Source organism: Vulpes vulpes, chromosome 6 (genome assembly GCF_048418805.1).
Source record: "Vulpes vulpes isolate BD-2025 chromosome 6, VulVul3, whole genome shotgun sequence".
Classification (NCBI taxonomy): Eukaryota; Metazoa; Chordata; class Mammalia; order Carnivora; family Canidae; genus Vulpes; species Vulpes vulpes.
Window position 1 is genome coordinate 127,213,041 of NC_132785.1, and position 19,151 is coordinate 127,232,191.

General features: G+C 33.7%; 15 non-coding genes across 15 annotated transcripts; all 15 read left to right on the plus strand.

The window, feature by feature from the left end:
- Positions 1-12: 12 nt before the first annotated feature.
- LOC112930403 (small nucleolar RNA SNORD113/SNORD114 family) lies at positions 13-86 on the plus strand. The gene has a single exon (XR_003237159.1). It is a non-coding gene; the product is annotated as a small nucleolar RNA SNORD113/SNORD114 family (small nucleolar RNA).
- A 2,147-nt stretch (positions 87-2,233) lies between these two features.
- On the plus strand, positions 2,234-2,306 carry LOC112930344 (small nucleolar RNA SNORD113/SNORD114 family). The gene has a single exon (XR_003237110.1). It is a non-coding gene; the product is annotated as a small nucleolar RNA SNORD113/SNORD114 family (small nucleolar RNA).
- A 2,512-nt stretch (positions 2,307-4,818) lies between these two features.
- On the plus strand, positions 4,819-4,893 carry LOC112930376 (small nucleolar RNA SNORD113/SNORD114 family). The gene has a single exon (XR_003237137.1). It is a non-coding gene; the product is annotated as a small nucleolar RNA SNORD113/SNORD114 family (small nucleolar RNA).
- Positions 4,894-5,745: 852 nt separating this feature from the next.
- LOC112930380 (small nucleolar RNA SNORD113/SNORD114 family) lies at positions 5,746-5,820 on the plus strand. The gene has a single exon (XR_003237141.1). It is a non-coding gene; the product is annotated as a small nucleolar RNA SNORD113/SNORD114 family (small nucleolar RNA).
- Positions 5,821-6,685: 865 nt separating this feature from the next.
- On the plus strand, positions 6,686-6,760 carry LOC112930385 (small nucleolar RNA SNORD113/SNORD114 family). Its single transcript, XR_003237146.1, has one exon. It is a non-coding gene; the product is annotated as a small nucleolar RNA SNORD113/SNORD114 family (small nucleolar RNA).
- An 868-nt stretch (positions 6,761-7,628) lies between these two features.
- LOC112930383 (small nucleolar RNA SNORD113/SNORD114 family) lies at positions 7,629-7,703 on the plus strand. The gene has a single exon (XR_003237144.1). It is a non-coding gene; the product is annotated as a small nucleolar RNA SNORD113/SNORD114 family (small nucleolar RNA).
- A 712-nt stretch (positions 7,704-8,415) lies between these two features.
- LOC112930404 (small nucleolar RNA SNORD113/SNORD114 family) lies at positions 8,416-8,487 on the plus strand. Its single transcript, XR_003237160.1, has one exon. It is a non-coding gene; the product is annotated as a small nucleolar RNA SNORD113/SNORD114 family (small nucleolar RNA).
- Positions 8,488-9,318: 831 nt separating this feature from the next.
- Positions 9,319-9,393, plus strand: LOC112930369 (small nucleolar RNA SNORD113/SNORD114 family). Its single transcript, XR_003237132.1, has one exon. It is a non-coding gene; the product is annotated as a small nucleolar RNA SNORD113/SNORD114 family (small nucleolar RNA).
- An 862-nt stretch (positions 9,394-10,255) lies between these two features.
- On the plus strand, positions 10,256-10,329 carry LOC112930396 (small nucleolar RNA SNORD113/SNORD114 family). Its single transcript, XR_003237154.1, has one exon. It is a non-coding gene; the product is annotated as a small nucleolar RNA SNORD113/SNORD114 family (small nucleolar RNA).
- An 891-nt stretch (positions 10,330-11,220) lies between these two features.
- LOC112930374 (small nucleolar RNA SNORD113/SNORD114 family) lies at positions 11,221-11,295 on the plus strand. Its single transcript, XR_003237135.1, has one exon. It is a non-coding gene; the product is annotated as a small nucleolar RNA SNORD113/SNORD114 family (small nucleolar RNA).
- Positions 11,296-13,539: 2,244 nt separating this feature from the next.
- LOC112930351 (small nucleolar RNA SNORD113/SNORD114 family) lies at positions 13,540-13,613 on the plus strand. The gene has a single exon (XR_003237115.1). It is a non-coding gene; the product is annotated as a small nucleolar RNA SNORD113/SNORD114 family (small nucleolar RNA).
- A 944-nt stretch (positions 13,614-14,557) lies between these two features.
- Positions 14,558-14,632, plus strand: LOC112930377 (small nucleolar RNA SNORD113/SNORD114 family). The gene has a single exon (XR_003237138.1). It is a non-coding gene; the product is annotated as a small nucleolar RNA SNORD113/SNORD114 family (small nucleolar RNA).
- A 903-nt stretch (positions 14,633-15,535) lies between these two features.
- On the plus strand, positions 15,536-15,610 carry LOC112930368 (small nucleolar RNA SNORD113/SNORD114 family). The gene has a single exon (XR_003237131.1). It is a non-coding gene; the product is annotated as a small nucleolar RNA SNORD113/SNORD114 family (small nucleolar RNA).
- Positions 15,611-16,883: 1,273 nt separating this feature from the next.
- On the plus strand, positions 16,884-16,958 carry LOC112930367 (small nucleolar RNA SNORD113/SNORD114 family). Its single transcript, XR_003237130.1, has one exon. It is a non-coding gene; the product is annotated as a small nucleolar RNA SNORD113/SNORD114 family (small nucleolar RNA).
- A 1,051-nt stretch (positions 16,959-18,009) lies between these two features.
- Positions 18,010-18,081, plus strand: LOC112930388 (small nucleolar RNA SNORD113/SNORD114 family). Its single transcript, XR_003237148.1, has one exon. It is a non-coding gene; the product is annotated as a small nucleolar RNA SNORD113/SNORD114 family (small nucleolar RNA).
- The last annotated feature ends 1,070 nt before the right edge of the window (positions 18,082-19,151 follow it).

The window sequence follows — 19,151 nt, forward strand, 5'->3', positions numbered from 1 at the left end:
GAGTGCCAAGTGTGGACCAATGATGAGATTGGAGGGTGTCTGAATCAAAAATTTTGATTAAAGCCATCTGTGACTCTGAGGTCCATAATTAAAAAGTGGCCTCATTTTTTCCTCTATGGAATTGAGCTTAGGGCAGAAGTTCAGAGTGTTCAAGTGTCTTGATTATGGGCATACACACTTTATGGATATAGATTGAATTCTTGTAAGTAAATGATGCAAGAATAAATTAAATAAATATTAAAAAGTAAAAATAAATCTGAGCATAGACAACTATGAGAGTATGTAATGAAATAGAGTTTATTATTATTATTATACATTCTGTGGCACTGAATTCTAGTGAAATCTATTTCTAAAGGCTGTTTCCCCTTTTTGGAATGAATGGGTAGGCAGAAGTACATAAGACTCAGTATCATTGTTTGATACAGGTGGTTATTTGCTGGTTAGTTGTTTTTTATTTTGAAAAGAAAAATTGCATATATAAATAAGTCATTAAATACTTAATTGGAAAAAGAATGAGCATAGTTCATATTAGAATGTGCCTTAGGAACTGAGTTATTATTAATCTCCCTCTGTTTACTTAATTTTATTAAAAAGAAGGAGAAACAGCTCATTTTTAAAGCTTTATGGGTAATATAATAGGTATGGAGGCAAAAATAATGTTATTCAGGTTTCCTGTCTAATATTAGTTAATTCCCAAATATTGATGAATTGTTACGTTAGAGTAGATTAAGTCCTAATCACAGTTTTTAAAAGGGGGCAAAAAAACATGGCCTAGTAAAGAGCAAGAGTAAGGATTAATCTGTCTGTACTATTGGTCCTCTCTTCCTGGCTTGGGTATGGGTATATAGACACTTGCATATGAAGAGCATTTCTATTCTGAGTTGTTCATGGGTTTACCATTGTGTGTGTAAACGTGTGTGTGTATATTTAATATATTTAGTATGTTTAAATATGTGATCAAATATTCCATAAGTCACTCCATAAAAGAATAAATAAAACAGTGAACAATTGAATTAATATATGAGGAGGGTCATGTATAGATCTTGGTGAGAATATGCCATGAATCACAGATTTAAACTCATCTATTTCTACATAAATTGAATCCTTCAGACAAAAAAAAAAAAAACGATTGTCTAGGCTCTTGCCTATGTGAGTAGGAGGTCTCTAGACAGATATGCACAATGGTCAGAGTTTCTATTTTTGTGTGATGAACATTGTATTATTTAAAATTTATAGTCAAATAAAGAAATAAATAAGAAGTGATGTTCTTGGGTCAGTGATGAAAATGAGAAGTGAATCAAATTTCCTGATTAATCTTGTATCGTACAACTATTGTCTTTTAAATCAATCTAAATCTGAACTGTTCATTCTTTTGAATATTGGCACTTGACTCCACAGAATGAAGACCATGGTTGATTTAATCCGTCTTTGCTGATGAAGATCTTGGCTGCTACCTTTGTGGGTAAGGAACCTAATGACTAAGGTAAATAATAGTCAAAAGATCTTGTCAACGGGGGCGAATTTTTCATTAGTGTTCACTGAATTACTTACATTAAGCTATACGTAGATCAATGATATGAATGTGCTGTGAAATAAAGATTATGATTAATCCAATTCAGTACAATTGTGGTTAAAAATAAGATGGAAGGCATTTTATTCATTTTCAAAGTAGGTGAATAATCCATCTTATTTTTGTAGTGCATTTGACTTAAACATTTATCCAGTAATAAAATCTAAGACTGTGCTGTTCACTGTGGTTGCTCCTAGCCACATGTGGCTGTTAAAATCTAAGATAATTAAAATTCAATGAATTTTAAATTCAGTTCTTCAGTTGCACTAGCCACATTTCAAGTACTTAGTAGCTCCATGTGGCTAGTGGTGACCGTGAGAGAGAGTGCAGTTATAGCACATCCATATTATGATGCAAAGAATTATTGTATAGCTTCTCACTGAAGGAGTCCATAGAAGATTGAAGATAGTTGGAATAGAAAGCACATGAAGCTGGGATGTTAATTGATTGATACATACCTAGCTGAGGGCCCCTGCAAAAAAAAAAAGTCCTTTGGGAAAAGGTCTAGTTATGGGAAAAGAGCCTGTAAGTAGACTTTGGTCATATCCAAGGACCTTGTTCTTGGCTTTTTAAAAATTCATGGATATTGATTTTATTACTGTTGGTGGATCAGTGAATGGATCAATAAACAAAGGTATAAATGAAAAAAAAGATTGCTTAACCTGGATCAATGATGAGTACCCTGGGGTGTCTGAAATCAAGGATTTTGATTAAACCCTATGACTCTGAGGTCCATTACAAAAGATTCCTCTCTGTTGTCTCTATGGGAAATGAGTTTATTCTAGGAGTTAAAAATACTCAGGAGTTTGTTCTTGGGCTTTTGAGTATTGTATTTTCAGTAAATCAATGCATGAATAAATCAAGAAATAGATAAATGAATAAAGACAAAATGGGTTATTCTTGGTCCAGATAGGAGAGTATGTAATATAATATATGAATATAAAAATCATTGTTAATAAATTTCTGAAGCACTCAGTTCCAGTAAGGTAAATTGATTAAATCTGACCCTTTTGGGTAAAGATAATTTAGATAAATGGATGTAAGAACTCATGTTGTATTTCTGGGTTGGGTTGTTGGTTTTTTGTTTTACTCAGAGAAGAGCAAAACATTTACTTAAAATTAATTATTGATTAAGTAACTACATAACTGAGAGAGGGCAAAATAATGTTATTCAGGTTTCCTGTCTAATATTAGTTAATTCCCAAATATTGATGAATTGTTACGTTAGAGTAGATTAAGTCCTAATCTAATGATGACAAAGGGTACACATGGACTTATGCTGAGAATGTGTCATATGACCAGTTACAACTAATCCAGTGATCTTCACTATGTTTTAACTTAAAAAAAAAAAGGAAAAATGATCTGATCTTTTTTTTCTGTGCCTAAAAGAGCATATGGGCATGCATTAATATTGTCTTGTTTCTGTGGAGTCACACATATTAATATATTATAAATATATAAAACAATAAGTTAACATTTTTTTAAATGAATCATGGCATTTTTTCTTTTTTTTTAAGATTTTATATATTTATTCATGAGGGACACACACACATACACACAGAGGCAGAGACATAGGCAGAGGGAGAAGCAGGCTCCCTGTGGAGAGCCCAACGTGGGACTCGATCCCAGGACCCTGGGATCACACCCTGAGCCAAAGGCAGACACTCAACCACTGAGCCACCCCAGCGTCCCTAAGTTAACATTGTAATCAATTATTTGGACCATGAGGAGCCTGTGTTTTGAAATGAGGAGGGAGATTAATCAATCCAGTTCTACACAATTGCTTTCCAGATAAAATAAGACTTATACTCTTAAGTTTTAGGAATGGTGAATATATACATATATTTTAAAGATTTTATTTTTTTATTCATGAGAGACATAGAGAGAGGCAGAGACATTGGCAGAGGGAGAAGCAGACTCCCTGTGGGGAGCCTGATGCGGGACTCCATCCCAGGACCCCAGGATCATGCCCTGAGCCAAAGGCAGACGCTCAACCACTGAGCAACCCAGGTGCCCCAGTGAATATATTTAGATAGGATTTCTTTTTTCTGGCTTGGTGCAAATTCTTTTAAAAAGCCTAAGATAAATGACTCCATACATAACTATGTTCCTACATAAATATATAAAGATGGGACAAGGATGCACAATTGTTGAAAATGTCCTGGAATCTAGGATTCAGATTAATCTAGTTCTTTCATTTCTTTTTTTTTTTTTTTAAAGATTTCATTTATTTATGAGAGAGAGAGAGAGAGAGAGATGCTAGAAGCCTGATGGGGACTCAATTCAGGGTCTCCAGGATCACGCCCTGGGCTGAAGGTGGCACTAAACCACTGAGCCACCCAGGCTGCCCCAACCAAGTTCTTTCTAAGCAAGATTCATTTAGCAAAAAGATAGAGCTCTCACTTGGCTCAGTAGAGGACACAGAAACAGATATGAGTAGTAGTCTTGGGTCTTATTCTTTTATTTGGTGTTGATTTCAGAGAAGTTCATTATGTCAGTTAAGTGTATTGCTTGGATCAATCAAGCAATAAATATGCTGTTCTGAGTTTTAATACATAATAAGCACTAAAGTTTATTTCTAATCATTTATTGTTGACTTGAACTAAAATATCTGAATCTAGGCTCTTCTATATCTGTCATCTGTATCATTGAATCTTTGAGTTTTTATATTTGCTTTATACTCTACAGGATGGATGCATGATGAATCAATTATGGAGTGTAGAAACTTATGTAAGTAACAGTCGAGATAATTGCTTCTGGTTTGGCGGTCTGTCATGGGTGTTAACTCCATTATTGAAAGGGAATAAATGGCTGCATATACAAATAAAATGAATGAAGGTCATGTGTGGGTCAGTACAGCACATCTGTGGTCAATTAAGGAGAAAAAAACAGGACCATTTTATTCATTTTCACAGTTAGTTATTCAATTAATTAATGTAAAATGAATTATTCAATTTTAATTTTGAGTCACAGTTGATTTAAACCTCCCTTTATTTATGGAGACATAGTTTGGTCAATTCAAATAGTAAAATGGGGTTAATATGAAGTATTATATTAGTCTATATAGTATGGAAAATTAATGAAAGATATATATATTAGTGGGATATAATTCTATACAGAAATGTTAGAGATATTCAAGGATCTTGTCTCAAGTTTTCATGACCTTTATGAATTTTGTTATCATTAGGAAATTGATCAATTAAGCATTAAAACATGTGCACATGATTGAAGATAATAAGGGCCAATCCTGGACCAATGATGATGACTGGTGGAGTATGAGTCATGGATGATGAATACTATGTAACTGGAACTCTGAGGTCCAACACAATAGGAAACATAGTCTATACCTTCTGCTGTAAATGATCCAATGGACAGATGTTAGGAATATATAAGGATATTCTTAATTTTTGTGTTCATGGAATTTGATTCTGTTATTGTAAATAGATCACCAAAAGAATCAAACAAATACATAAATAAAACAGGAAAGTGAAGTATTATCCAATTATGAAAATATATGATGAGGCCAGAAATGTTATTACTAAATATTAAAAAACACTGAGTTCTATTAGGAAATAAATGTCCTAAAGATATTCTCTCTTTGGCTCAGGTTGATATGTACAGTGTAAGTCATAGCCCATTTTCTTCTTTGACCAAGGCCTTGTTCAATGTTGTTTGTTACCTCAAGGAAAAAAACATAACAATTTAATACATACCTAAATGACAAATAAAATGAAAGGAGGCATGCAAGGATAAATGGAGAGAATATTTCAAATCCTTTTTATTATCTGTTTTTCTACTCTCAGAATGGATGCTCCCTGCCAATTTAAGCATCTTCATGATCATGAGCTCTCTGGTTCCCTAGGAGCATAGAGACCAATGTGAGTATGGTCAAAGTCTTTGTCTTGGTTTGGATCGTTGTTAAAGGATCCAAAAGGGCCAACCATGGCCCCATGATAAATATGGCATTGCTGTGAACACTGTTGTTGACGATTGCAAAATTAAGAATGATTAATGAGAGATATAATCAAGGTAGCAAATGATCCTATAGATAGCTATTACAGATACTCAAAAATCTTGTTCTTAAGTTTTTGTGATTCAGAGTTAAGTTACTAATGAAATGAGGAATTAACCAACAAACAAATGTAGAAATTAATAGAGGAGAAGAGGGCCAGTTCTGGACCAATGATGACAAAGGGTGGCGTATGAGTCATGGATGATGAATATTACGTGTCTGAAACTCTGAGGTCCGACAAATAAGAAATCTAGTGCGTTCCTTATGTTGGAAATAATCCTATGGACAGATGTTAGGAATACATAAGGATTTTGTTCTTTCACTATGTATACCTGGTTTTGATTTCATATTTATAAATGGATCAATGATAGAACCATAAACAAATATATAAATCAGTAAATATAAAAAGATGAAGTATTGTTAAGCTAAAAAAATGTAGTGAGGCAAGAAATACTATTAATATTAATTGAAATCATAGAAGTCCATTAAGAATTAAATGGACCAACTGTGTTACCTCTGAGCAGGCATCATATAGGCGTTGATTAATAATAGTCACTTTTGTTGTCACAGACCAGTCTCATGGGCAAGGTTGTTCATTTTGTTAGGAGGAAAATATGTAAATATTATGAAAATTTAATAAATAATCAAATGGCTGAGTAAATTAAATGTGAAAGCAAGGCTAAAGGGAGAGAATATCTCAGTCTTTTAAACCATCTCTTCTGCTTTGTACTCCTCAGAATGGACGCATTTGAGATGATTCTCTGTGGTTGGCTCCATTGTTAGGAACAGAGACATGAATGTGAGTAATAGTTACAGTGCTCCTAGTTTGAATGGTTATTTTTTAAAAAGAATATTCACTGTTTTAATAAGATATATTTTGTATAAGCAAAGAAGGCCAATTATGGCCCAGTGATAAATTATTATATGAAACATTGAGGATAATTAATATAAGAAATATACTGATTTGGTAAATGATTCTATAGGGATATTTAGGGTCCTTATTCTTTTTTTTTTATTCATAGGTATTAGTTTTATTATTACCAGGGAATTGGTAAATTAATTCATAAACAAATATTGATGAAAACGAAAAAGAGGCTCAGGCTTGGATCGATGATGATGGCTGGTGGCGTATGAATCATGCATAATGAATGATACGTGTCTGGAACTCTGAGGTCCAACAAAGAAAATGTGGTCTACTGCCTCTATTGGAAATGGCCCTATAGACAGATGTTAAGAATATATAAGGACCATGTTCTTGGTCTTTTTGTTCATGGATTTTGATTCTATTATTATAATTGGATATATTAAAATTATAAACAATTGATCAATAAATATAAATAAGTAAAATATTGTTCCATTATGAAAATGTGTCACAACATAAGAGAATCTATATGTTAAAAACACTGAGCCGATTAAGAAAGACATGGTTCAATGGTGTGACTTCTTCGGCTAATGTTGAATCATTGTTCCTATTCTGGCTCAGTGACAAATTTGATGTTTATTTTCTTAAAAAATATTAATAAATGTTATCCGAAAATAATAAATGCCTAAATTACTCACTAAATAAAAGTTGAAATGGATTAATGGAGAGATAATGTCTCTCTCTCTCTCTCTTTTTTTCTATCTACTCTGCTCTGTACTTCTCAGAGTGGTCACACAAGATGATTAAAGCACCTTTCATTATTATGAGCTCCATAGGAGATGGAGACCAGCGTGAGTATAAAGTTCTTATCTTATTTTTGGTAGTTGGCTTAGGATGTTAATTGTAATATTAAGAAATATTTAAATATAATAAAAAAGGCCAACCACGGCCCCATGATAAATAGAGAATTGACATGAAACATTATATTGATTAACTGGTATTTGCAAAATTGTAGATGATTAATGAAGTACATATTCAAGGAGGCAATGATTCCATGGTCAGATGTTAGGGATGCTTAAGGGTCTTATTTTTAAGTATTTTTGCTTCATAGATGTTTATTTTATAGTCATTGATTTATTGATATGTTGATCAGTAAAGAAATGTACAAGGAAAAGGGCCAGTGCTGGACTGATGATGACGGCTGGTGGCGTATGAGTCATGGATGATGAATACTACGTGTCGGGAACTCTGAGGTCCAACACAACAAGAAATCTAGTCTTTTTTCTCTGTTGGAAATGACTATATTGATAGATATTAGTAATGTACAAGGATCATGTTCTTGGTCTTTGTGTTCATGGATTTTGATTCTTTTAGTATTAACAGAGAAGTGAAAGAATCAATAATTCAATCTAAATAAATATGAATAAGTGGATTGTAAATTATGAAAATTAATAAATATCTAAGTGGCTGAGTAAATGATATATGGAAAGCAAAACCAATGAAGAAAAGGCCTAATTTTTTTTATATCACCTTCTATAATCTGCATTTCTCAGAATGGATCCATTGGACCTGATTCTTCCATGGTCACAAGATGTCTGCTTGTCTCTATGTGTTTGGTACATAGAAAGAAGGGTGAGTTTTTATGGGTATATACTCTGGATTTGAAAAGTATGAAATATAATAAAGCCTCCATGGTCCACTGATAAATATGGAATTAATATTACATTGCATTACATTGATTAGTCCCTCTATGACACTCTGAGGATGATTAATCAAGGAAATATATTGATGTAGTAAATGATTCTATGGACAGATATGGGACTTTTTAAGGCCTCTGTTCTAGGTTGTTGTTGTTGGTTTTATTTTCTTTTTTACTTCATAGGTATTTATTTTCTTACTATCAGATAAATTGATTAATTGATTAATTAGTAAACAAAGGTAGATGACAGCGGGGAAAACAAAGGCCAAGGGTGGTCCAATGATGGTGGCTGATGGCGTATGAGTCATGATTAATGAGTATGCGTCTGGAACTCTGAGGTCCAGCAAAAAAAGAAATCTAGTTTATTGCCTATGTCGACTAATGATCCTATAGACAGATTTAGGATTTCTCAAGGATCTGGTTCTACAGTCTTTGCATTAATGAATTTTGATCCTATTGCAGTAGGTGAATCAATAGAAGAAAAAATATAGTAAGGCAAGAGTGAGAGAGAAATAGTTTGCAGGTATTACCTCTAGATAAGAATGTTATAGGTAATATAAACAATCGTCAATATTCTTGTTCTGAGTTAGTGGAAAGTTCAATGTTTGTTTTCCTTAAGAAAAAGTTAAATGCATATTACCCCAAATTAATATGCAGTTTAATTACTGAGTAATGAAATGTAGTGCAAGGATCAATAGAGGAAATATTTCAATCATGTTATTGTCTACTCTGCTTTCTACTTTTTAGAATGCACACACTCAAGGTGGTTTGAGTAGTATGCCTCGACCAATGATCTCTGCATTTGCCTGTAGGAACATGGATACCAACGTGAGTCATAGTCAACATTTTCATCTCACTTTGGGTGGTTTCTTTAGGGGATTCTCTGTAATATTTAAAACAAGTATTCAGTATAAGAGAAAAGACCAATCATGATCCAGTCATGAAATTGGAAATGTATGAAACATGCTATTGATTAATCTACTTATACAACAATGAAGATGATTAATGGGAGGTATTTCAATGATGCAATGATTCTAAAGAAAAATGATAGGGTTACTAAAGGCCCTTGTCCTTGGGCTTTTGTGAGTCATAGATATTTATTTAATCACCAAAGTGAATTGATGAATTGATCCTTAAAAAATGCATAGGAGAATAAAGAAAAGGAGGCTTGTGCATGGACCAATGATGACAGCTGGTGGCGTATGAGTCATATACGATGAATGCTATGTGTCTGGAAGTCTGAGGTCCAACACAATGATCCTGTGGATTGGTATTAGGAAAATACAAGAATATTGTTATAGTGATCATGGATTCATGAATTTCTATGTTATTCATATAAGTGAATGGGTCACTTCTAGAACCAATAAATAAATATGTAAGTAAATAGAACCATGGTAGAAGCCTTGTCAATTTTGTATATATATATATATATATATATATATATATATATATATATATATGCAGTGGGGCAAGAACAACTATTAATATAAACTGAAGAAACCAATGCAGGTTAAGAGATAAAATGGACCAAGGGTGTTCCCTTTTTATCTAAGGATCATAATGTGACATTTATATTTATGCTAATATATGTGTAGAAATTATGAAAAATAAAAGGTACCTTTATGATTGAATAAATGAAATGAGTAAAACAAGGATCCATTTAGAGAAGGCTTCAATTTTTTTTATTACCTGCTCTGCTCTGTACTCCTCAGAACGGGTTCACAACTCCAGTGGGCTGAAGCATCTCCTGTGGTCATGAGCTCTATGTTGCAGAGACGAATGTGAGTAATAGTTGTGTGTCTGCATTTGCAAATTTATTGTTTTAAGTATTCACTGTATTATCAAAAGTATGAAATATAATAAGAAATGTCAACCATCAGGATTATATATATGGGATTGGTCTGCTGCATTGTATTAATCCATATATGGAACTTTGATGATAATTAGTGAAAGAGATATATCAATGTGGTAGATGATCCTATAGGCAGATACAGAATATTCTTATTCTTGGGTTTTTGTGAATCATAGAATTTTAGGAATTAATATTAGTGAATTCATGAATTGGTCAGTGAACTTATGCGGATAAGAATGAAGAGAAAAGAGGCTCAGGTTTGGACAATGATGATAGTTGGTGGCGTATGAGTCATGGATGATGAATATTATGTGTCTGAAACCCTGAGGTCCAATAAAAAAAGAAAGCTGATCTGTTGCCTCTGTTTGACATGGTATTTTAGACAAATATTAGGAATATAGAAGAATAATTTTCTTGCTTTGTGTTTATGAGTTTTGGTTTTACTGTTAAAAATGGCCCAAAGAGACAATAAGTGTACAGTTAAAAATAAGATAAAGAGAGTGAAACATGTTTGCTCTTAGTATATGTGGTGAGGGGATAAAAGCTATTAATATATATTTAAAATGCTACAGTTCATTAAGAAATGTACATGTTTCACGTGTCTTACTCTTTGGCCAAGAATGATTATATAGACAATGAATATAAAAATTCTTATTTTATGTTAGTGTTAGGTTTGACATTTTTTTTTGAGAAAAATAGTTAATATGATCCCAATTCACTGCATTCCTAAATGACTAACTGAAGATAAAATGTATGGATCAATAGTCTCTCATACCATTATTGTCTGTTCTGCTTTGTATTCCTCAGAATGGATACACTTGAACTTACTTAGGCATTTGGCTGTGATCAGGTGCTCATGGATGCCCCTGTGTGTGAGAGCATGAAGGCCAATGTGAGTGACAGATTCTTCTCCTGGTTTAGGTGGTTTGTATAGGATATTCAGGGTCATATTAAAAATTCAAGGATTTCCAAACATAGCTCAGTGATACATATGGTGTTGACAATAAACATTATGGTAACTAATCAATATGTTCCACAATGAGGACCATTGGTCAAATAAATATATTCAGTGAGGCAAAAGGTTCTATAGACAGATGCCAAAGATACTTAAGTATCTTGTCCTTGAGTTCTGTGATTCACAGATACTTATTTTATTATTATTATTGACTTATAAAATTGATAGTAAACAAATGTAAACAAGAATGAAGAAAAGGAGATCCAAGCATGGACCAATGATGACAGCTGGTGGCGTATGAGTCATATACGATGAATGCTATGTGTCTGGAAGTCTGAGGTCCAGCCAACACAAAGATATCTAGTCTAGTCCCTCTGTTCACAGTGTTCCTATAGACAGAGGTCAGGAATATACAAGGACTTTGTTCTTATTCTTTGTGTTCATGAATTTTTAGAAATATTATAGAAGTATTAATGACAGAATAAACAAATGAACAAATGAATAAATGAGCAAATGAATAAAGACGAAGAGGGTTAAGTATTGTTCATTATTAAAATATATAGTAAAGAGGAATATTAATAGAAGAATGGATAATAAATGAATGAAATTTATTTTACATTTTTGACTAAGGATAATATAGACAGCAATCAGTAATACTCAATTATTGAGTCATGGAAATAAAGGGTACAATATAAAGAATATAGTCAATGATATCATAATAGCATATTGAGTATAGCATAATGTTTAGAGATGTTGGACCATGTATTGTACACCTGAAACTAATGTAGCACTGTATGTCAACTGTACTCAAATAAAAAGAAAATTAAAAAAAAATTAAATTCAATTTAATTAACATATAGTGTATTATTAGTTTCAGAGGTAGAATTTAGTGATTTGTCAGTTGCATATAACACCCAGTAGTCATTATATCACATGCCCTCCTTCATGAGCATCACTAGTTACCCCATTCCCCACCCCACTCCCTTCCAGCAACCCTCAGTTTGTTTCCTATGATTAAGAGTCTCTTATGGTTTCTTTTATTTTTCCTTCCCCTATGGTCCTCTGTTCTGTTTCTTAAATTCCACATATGAGTGAAATCCTATGGTATTTGCCTTTCTCAGACTGACTTATTTCACTTAGAGTAATACCCTCTAGTTCCATCCATGTTGTTGCAAATGGCAAGATTTCATTCTTTTTGATGGCCGAGTAATATTCCATTGTGTGTATGTACCACCTCTTCTTTATCCCTTCATCTGTTGATGGACATCTGAGCTCTTTCCATAGTTTGGCTATTGTGGTCATTGCTGCTATAAACATTAGGTTGGGGATCCCTGGGTGGCGCAGCGGTTTGGCGCCTACCTTTGGCCCAGGGCGCGATCCTGGAGACCCGGGATCGAATCCCACGTCGGGCTCCCGGTGCATGGAGCCTGCTTCTCCCTCTGCCTGTGTCTCTGCCTCTCTCTCCCTGTGTCACTATCATAAATAAATAAAAAAATTATAAAACAAATAAACAAACATTGGGTTGTAGGTGACCCTTCAAATCAACATGTTTATAAAATCCTTTGAATAAATACCTAGTAGTGCAATTGCTGGATCATAGGATAGCTCTATTTTTAACTTTTTGAGGACCCTCCATACTGTTTTCCAGGGTGGCTGCGAAGGAATGAAGAGGTGCTGCGATGCAGATGTCCCTTGAAAACATTGTGCCAAGTGAAAGAAGGCATATGGAAAAGGTCACGTCATGCGTAACTCCATTTATATGAAATCTCCAAAGTAGGTAAATCCATAGGGCGAGAATAAAGATTGGTAGTTGCCCAGGGCTTGAGGCAGGAGGAGGAGGACAGACTGCTTAATGAGTATGGGATTTTATTTTGGAGTGATGCAAGTATTTTGAAACTACATAGAAATGGCAGTTGCACAATATTGTGAAAATACTGAATGCTACTAACTTGTTAACTTTCAATGGCTAATTTTATCTCAATTAAAATGAGAGATCTTTATTTTTAAAAGTCCATTATTAAACTGAGAAACTTGCATGTTTAATGTTTACTTTATGAAGTTTAAATAAATATTAACCATACATTAGTAAATATCTAAATGACTACATATATGAGTGGTAGGAACTTTGGATCAATGGAGAGAATGTCTCAATCTTTTTATCATTTTTTCTAACTGGTACTCTTCAGAATGGAACTTCAAGCTGTCTGGCTGTGGTCAAGGTTGTCATGCTGCTTCCGTGTTGGAAAGAGACCATGGTAAGTAATGGTCAAAGTTGTCATCTTATATTGGGTCATCTGTTTATAGGTATTCATTGAATTATTAAAAAGTATGAAACATAATTTTAAAAAGTTAGCTATGTCCCAGTGAGAAATATATCAACTGTAATGTTGATTAATCAATAATGGCAATATAGAGGTTGATTAATGAGACAGAATTTCTCTGTGAGAAATGATTCTATAGAGAGATTTTAGAGATCTGAAAGGATCTTCTTGGATTTTGTGAATCATGTGTTTATTTTATTGTTATTAATGGATTAATGATTTATTTGGTATCAAGGTAGAAATGAATGAAGAAAAAGAGACCCAAACCTGAACCTTTGATGGCGACTGGTGGCATATGTATCTGGATGGTGAATAATATGTGCCTGGTATTCTGAGGTCGAATATAAGACATAATTAGTCAGATCCCTCTTTTGGACATGCTCCTGTAGACAGATACTAGAAATATACAAAGGTCACATTCTTGCCCTGGTTTTATCTTGCCTAGATTTATTATTATAGATGGATCAATGATAGAACCATTAGTGAGATATAAATAGACAGATAAAGAAAAAGAGAGTGAAGCATCGTCCAGCTGTGAATATATGGTAAGGCAAGAATAATTATTACCAAAAATTGAAAACATTGATGCCCCTTAAGAAATAAATTGATTGAGAGTGTCCTCTCTTTGGCTAAAGGTCATAGAAACTCATAACTAAGAGTCAATTTTAGTTTTTAGGTAAGTCTCAAATTTGTGGTGGTTCCTTTTATTAAGAGAATGAAAATTAAAAAAAAAAACAAAAAAAAACCCCCCAAAAAAGAATGAAAATTAATAAATACCTAAATGATAAAGTGAATAAAATATGAAAAGAAGGATCAATTTAGATGAGATCTCTGATCTTTTTTATCACATGCTCTGCTTTGTATTCCTCAGGATGGACATCCCAAAGCTGGTTGAAGAATTCTTAGTTACAATCTCTATGATTGCATCTCTGATTACAGAGACCAGTGTGAGTAATAAGTCTCATGTTTTCATTTGACAGGTTATAAAAAAAAGAGCATTTACTGTATTATTAATAGTGTGAATATAATTCGAAAGGCCAATCATGGCCAATGATAAATATGGGAGTATTACCAAGCATTATATTTATTAATGCATTTATGATAGATTAAGTATAATTAATGAAAGGTTATATCAATGTGATAAATGATTCTCTGGACAGATGTAGAATATTCAAGGTTCTTATTCATCATTTTTTGGTGAATCATAGGGTTTTTAAAAAATGACATTAGTGAATTAAGGATTAGTGAAATAATATATAGAATATGAAGAGAAAGGGGCTGAAATATGGACCAATGATGACGGCTGGTGGCGTAGGAGTCATGGACGATGAATACTACGTGTCTGGAACTCTGAGGTCCAATGCAAAAAGAGATACAATCTATTACCTGTTTGAAATTATCCTATAGACTGATTTTAGGAATGCAAAGGGACCATTTTCTTAGATTGCTTTCTTGAATTTTGATTCTTTTATTATCAATGAATCAATTTAAGAATCAATGCACAAATATTAAAAAGTGAAAATGAAGAACATAAAGCACATGCACTCTTAGTATATGTGGTGAGGCAATAAAAACTATTCAAAGATATTGAATATACTGAATTCCATTAAGAAAAGTAAATGGTTCATGTGCTTTACCTCTTTAGTGAGAATAGAGAAGTTCTTATTCTGGGTCAGTAGCAAGTATTATTCATTTTTTAAATAGAAAATTAATAAGCATGATTGCAAATTAATATATTTCCAGATGATTGACTCCATGTAAAATGGAATGTGCAGAACACGGGAGACAACATTTCAATCTTGTTCTCTCCTATTTTGCTTTGTGCTTCTCAGAAAGAAAATACCTGACCCGATGTAAGCATCTGCCATGTTCAGGGGCTCCAGGCCAGCCTCTCTGTGTGGGAGCATGAAGCCCGACGTGCGTAATAATCAAAGTTCTTTCCTTGCTTTGGAGGGTTTGTTTAGGGTATCATTGTAATTGTTTAAAAAGTATTCAATATAAGAAAAAAGACCAACCATGGTCCAATGACTAAGTTGGAAATGTATGAAACATTATGTTGACCATCCTACCTTTACCACAATAAGGGTGGTTAATGAAGAAGTTTATTTAATTAGCCAATGATTCTAAAGAAAAATGATCGAAATACTGTAGGCTTTTGTCCTTCCACTTTTGAGATTCATAGATATTTATCTAATTACCATAGTGAATTGATGAACTGGTCCTTAAAAAATGCATAGGAGAATAAAGAAAAGGAGGCTTGTGCATGGACCAATGATGACAGCTGGTGGCGTATGAGTCATATACGATGAATGCTACGTGTCTGGAAGTCTGAGGTCCAACACAATGATCCTGTGGATACATGTTAGGAATATATAGATAGTGTTCTTGTCATTTTGGATTTATGGATTTCTATATTATTAGAATACATAGATCAATGATAGAACCAATAAAAAAAATCTATAAATAAAAAGAGGATGAAGACTTACCAAGTATGAATATATTTGGTGAGGCAAGAGATCCTTTTAATGTAAAGTAAAGAAACTTGAGAAATTAATGGACCAAAGGTGTTATCTCTTTTACTAAGGATCATGTAGACACTGACACTAATAAGCAGTATCCAATTTTCTAAGCCTGGGTCATTTTCGAGTTGAGGATATTAATTTTGTAATATATATGTTTATATTTTCATATGTATATATGTTGTGAAAAATTAACCAATACCCAGATAACTGAAAAAATGAAATGAGGAAAACAAGGACTAATAGGGTTGAAGTTTCAATTTTAATTATCTGCTCTGTGTTAACACTCCTCAGAATCGACACACTCCAGCTGATATAAGCATTTTCCATAGTCAAAAGGTCTGTGATGTCCTGTGTGTTCTGAGCATAGAGATGAATGTGAGTAAAGGTTCAAGTTCTTGTATTTGTTTAAATGTTTTTAAAAAAGGTATCTGCTGTATTATTGAAAGTATGAAATATAATTTAAATCCCTAGGAACACCTGGGTGGCTCGGTGGTTGAGCGTCTGTCTGCCTTTGGCTCAGGTCATGATTCCAGGGTTCTGGGATCAAGTTCCACGTCAGTCTCCCCATGGGGAGCCTGCTTCTCCCTCTGCCTGTCTCTGCCTCTGTGTCTCTCATGAATAAATAAATAAAATCTTTAAAAATAAAATAAAATAAGTGAGAAATATCAGAAAAGGAGACAGAACATGGAAGACTCCTAACTCTGGGAAACAAACTAGGGGTGGTGGAAGGGGAGGAGGGCGGGGGGTGGGCGTGACTGGGTGGAGGGCACTGAGGTGGGCACTTGATGGGATGAGCACTGGGTGTTATTCTGTATGTTGGCAAATTGAACACCAATAAAAAAATAAATTTATTATCAAAATAATAAACCCTAAATATGGGAACCGGTAAATATGGTATATAACACTTGCTAATGCAATATGTGAGGTATTGATGATCATAAGAGATCTAACAATGTGGCAAATAATCCTATAGGCAGATGTAGAATATTCATTGGATTTTTGTGAATCACAGGTTTTAAAAATTAACATTAGTGAATTTAGTAGTTAGTGAAATAGTATACAAGAGAATGAAAAAAACAGGGCTCAGATTTGGACCAATGATGACAGTTGGTGGCGTATGAGTCATGGATGATGAATATTACGTGTCTGAAACTCTGAGGTCCAATAAAATAATTCTATGGACAGATGTTAGGGAAAGAAAAAGGACCATTTTCTTGGTTCATTTTCATGAATTTTGATTCTACTGTAATAAATGACTCAAAGAAGAATCCATATGCAAGTATAAATAAGATCAAGAGGGTGAAGCATATCTGCTCTTAGTAAAAATTATTCACATTTATTGAAAATACTGAAGTTTATTACAAAATGTAAATGGTTCAAGTGTCTTATCTCTTTGGTTAAGGAGGATATAGACAGTAAATAACAGCCCAAATTCTTATTCTTGCTCTATGTCAGGAGCAAGATATTGATACTGTTTGTTCAGGGAAAATTAATATATATGACTCCAACTGCTGTATTTCTAAGTGACAGACAAAATGAAGGTAAAATAAGTGCATCAGTAGAGTGTCTCTCCATCTTGTTATCTGCTCTGCTCTGTACTCCTCAGAATGCATGCACTCCAGCTGCTATAAGCACTTCCATGGTTACGAGCTCTCTGGTTGCATCTGTGAGTTAAGAGCATAGAGACCAATGTGAGTAATAGTCAAAGTTTTTGTCTTTTCCTGGTTTCTTTTTTAAAAAAAGGTATTTACTATATCATTAGGAAGTATGCAATATAATTAAGGGCAACTATAGCCCAGTGACAAATATGGAATTGATTATATTGATTAGTAGGGGTTGATTGTAGTGATTAATGCATTTGTATAAAATATTATAATTAGGGCAGCCCAGGTGGCTCAGCGGTGTAGGGTCGTCTTCAGCCCAGGGTGTGATCCTGGAGGCCGGGGATGGAGTCCCACATCGGGCTTCCTGCATGAAGCCTGCTTCTCCCTCTGCCTGTGTCTCTGCCTCTCTCTCTGTGTCTCTCATGAATGAATAAATAAAATCTTAAAAAAAACATTATAATTAACAAAAGTGATAATCTTATGGACATATTAGAGATATAAAGGCTTTCTTTGCACTTTTGTGAATAATAGCATCTTAAAATTATTATTAGTGAATTAATGAATTAGTCAATAAACAATGTAGCACTGAATGGAGAAAAAGAGGGACATTATTGGATCGATGATGACCACTGGTGGCGTGTGAGTCATATACGATGAATATATGTCTGGAAGTCCGAGGTCCAACAGAAATACAGTCTAGTCCACCACCCTGTGTGAAGTGATCTTATAGACAGATATGAATACAGAAGGATCCTGTTTTGGGTTCATGTTCATGCATTCTCTATTTTTATAATTGGATCAATGAGATGATCAATAAACTATATAAAGATTATGGTCATAAGGCATTGTCCAATTATAAAAACACCTAGCGAGACAAGAAATAACTATGAATGTGTGTTGAAAACACACCCTTATCCACTAAGAAATAAGTGATACAAACAAAGGTGTTGCCTCTTTGGGGAGTGACTGCATAGGCAGTGTTAAATAGTAATGGGCAATGCTCCTATTCCGTGTCAGTGGCAAGCTCACTACTATTCATTTATTAGGAGAAACTAAGTAAACAATTCCCCCAATTGCAAATTCCCTAAATGACCAACTAGATAAGAGGTGGGGTGCAAGGACCAATGGAGATAATAAGGTCTCAAGCTTTTTCTTTTCATCTGCTCTGCTCTTTACTCTGCAGAATGGACGCACGCTGATTTAAGTGTTCTTCCATGATCGCAAGTTCTATGGCTACATCTTTGTGTTGGAGAATGGAGACCAATGTGAGTAATAGTCAATGTTCTTGTCTCAGTTTAGGTGGTTTAAGGATATTCACTGTATTGTTAAAAAATGTAAAATATAATCAGTGAATGCCAACCATGGCCCTGAAATGCAGCTAATATGAAACATTGTGTTCATTAATGCATATTCAAAACATTGAGGTCAGTTAATGAAAGAAATGAGTTGCTGGGGGAAATAATACTATAGACAGATGTTACACATTAGTCCCTGTCAACCATGCACTAATATAAAGTAAGAGGTTAAAACGAACATGTTGGCTAATCTATACATTCAACACCGAGGTCAGGTAGCAAAGTCTATCTAGACTATTTTCCCTGTAGAAAGTGACTTTATTTTTTTTATTTTTTATTTTTGAAAGTGACTTTATGTACAGATATTAGGGATATTAAAGTTTTCAAAGCCTCATGAGCATTTTTTATTATTAGTGAATTAATGAATTAATATCTAAACAAAATCATGGTTCAAAGAAG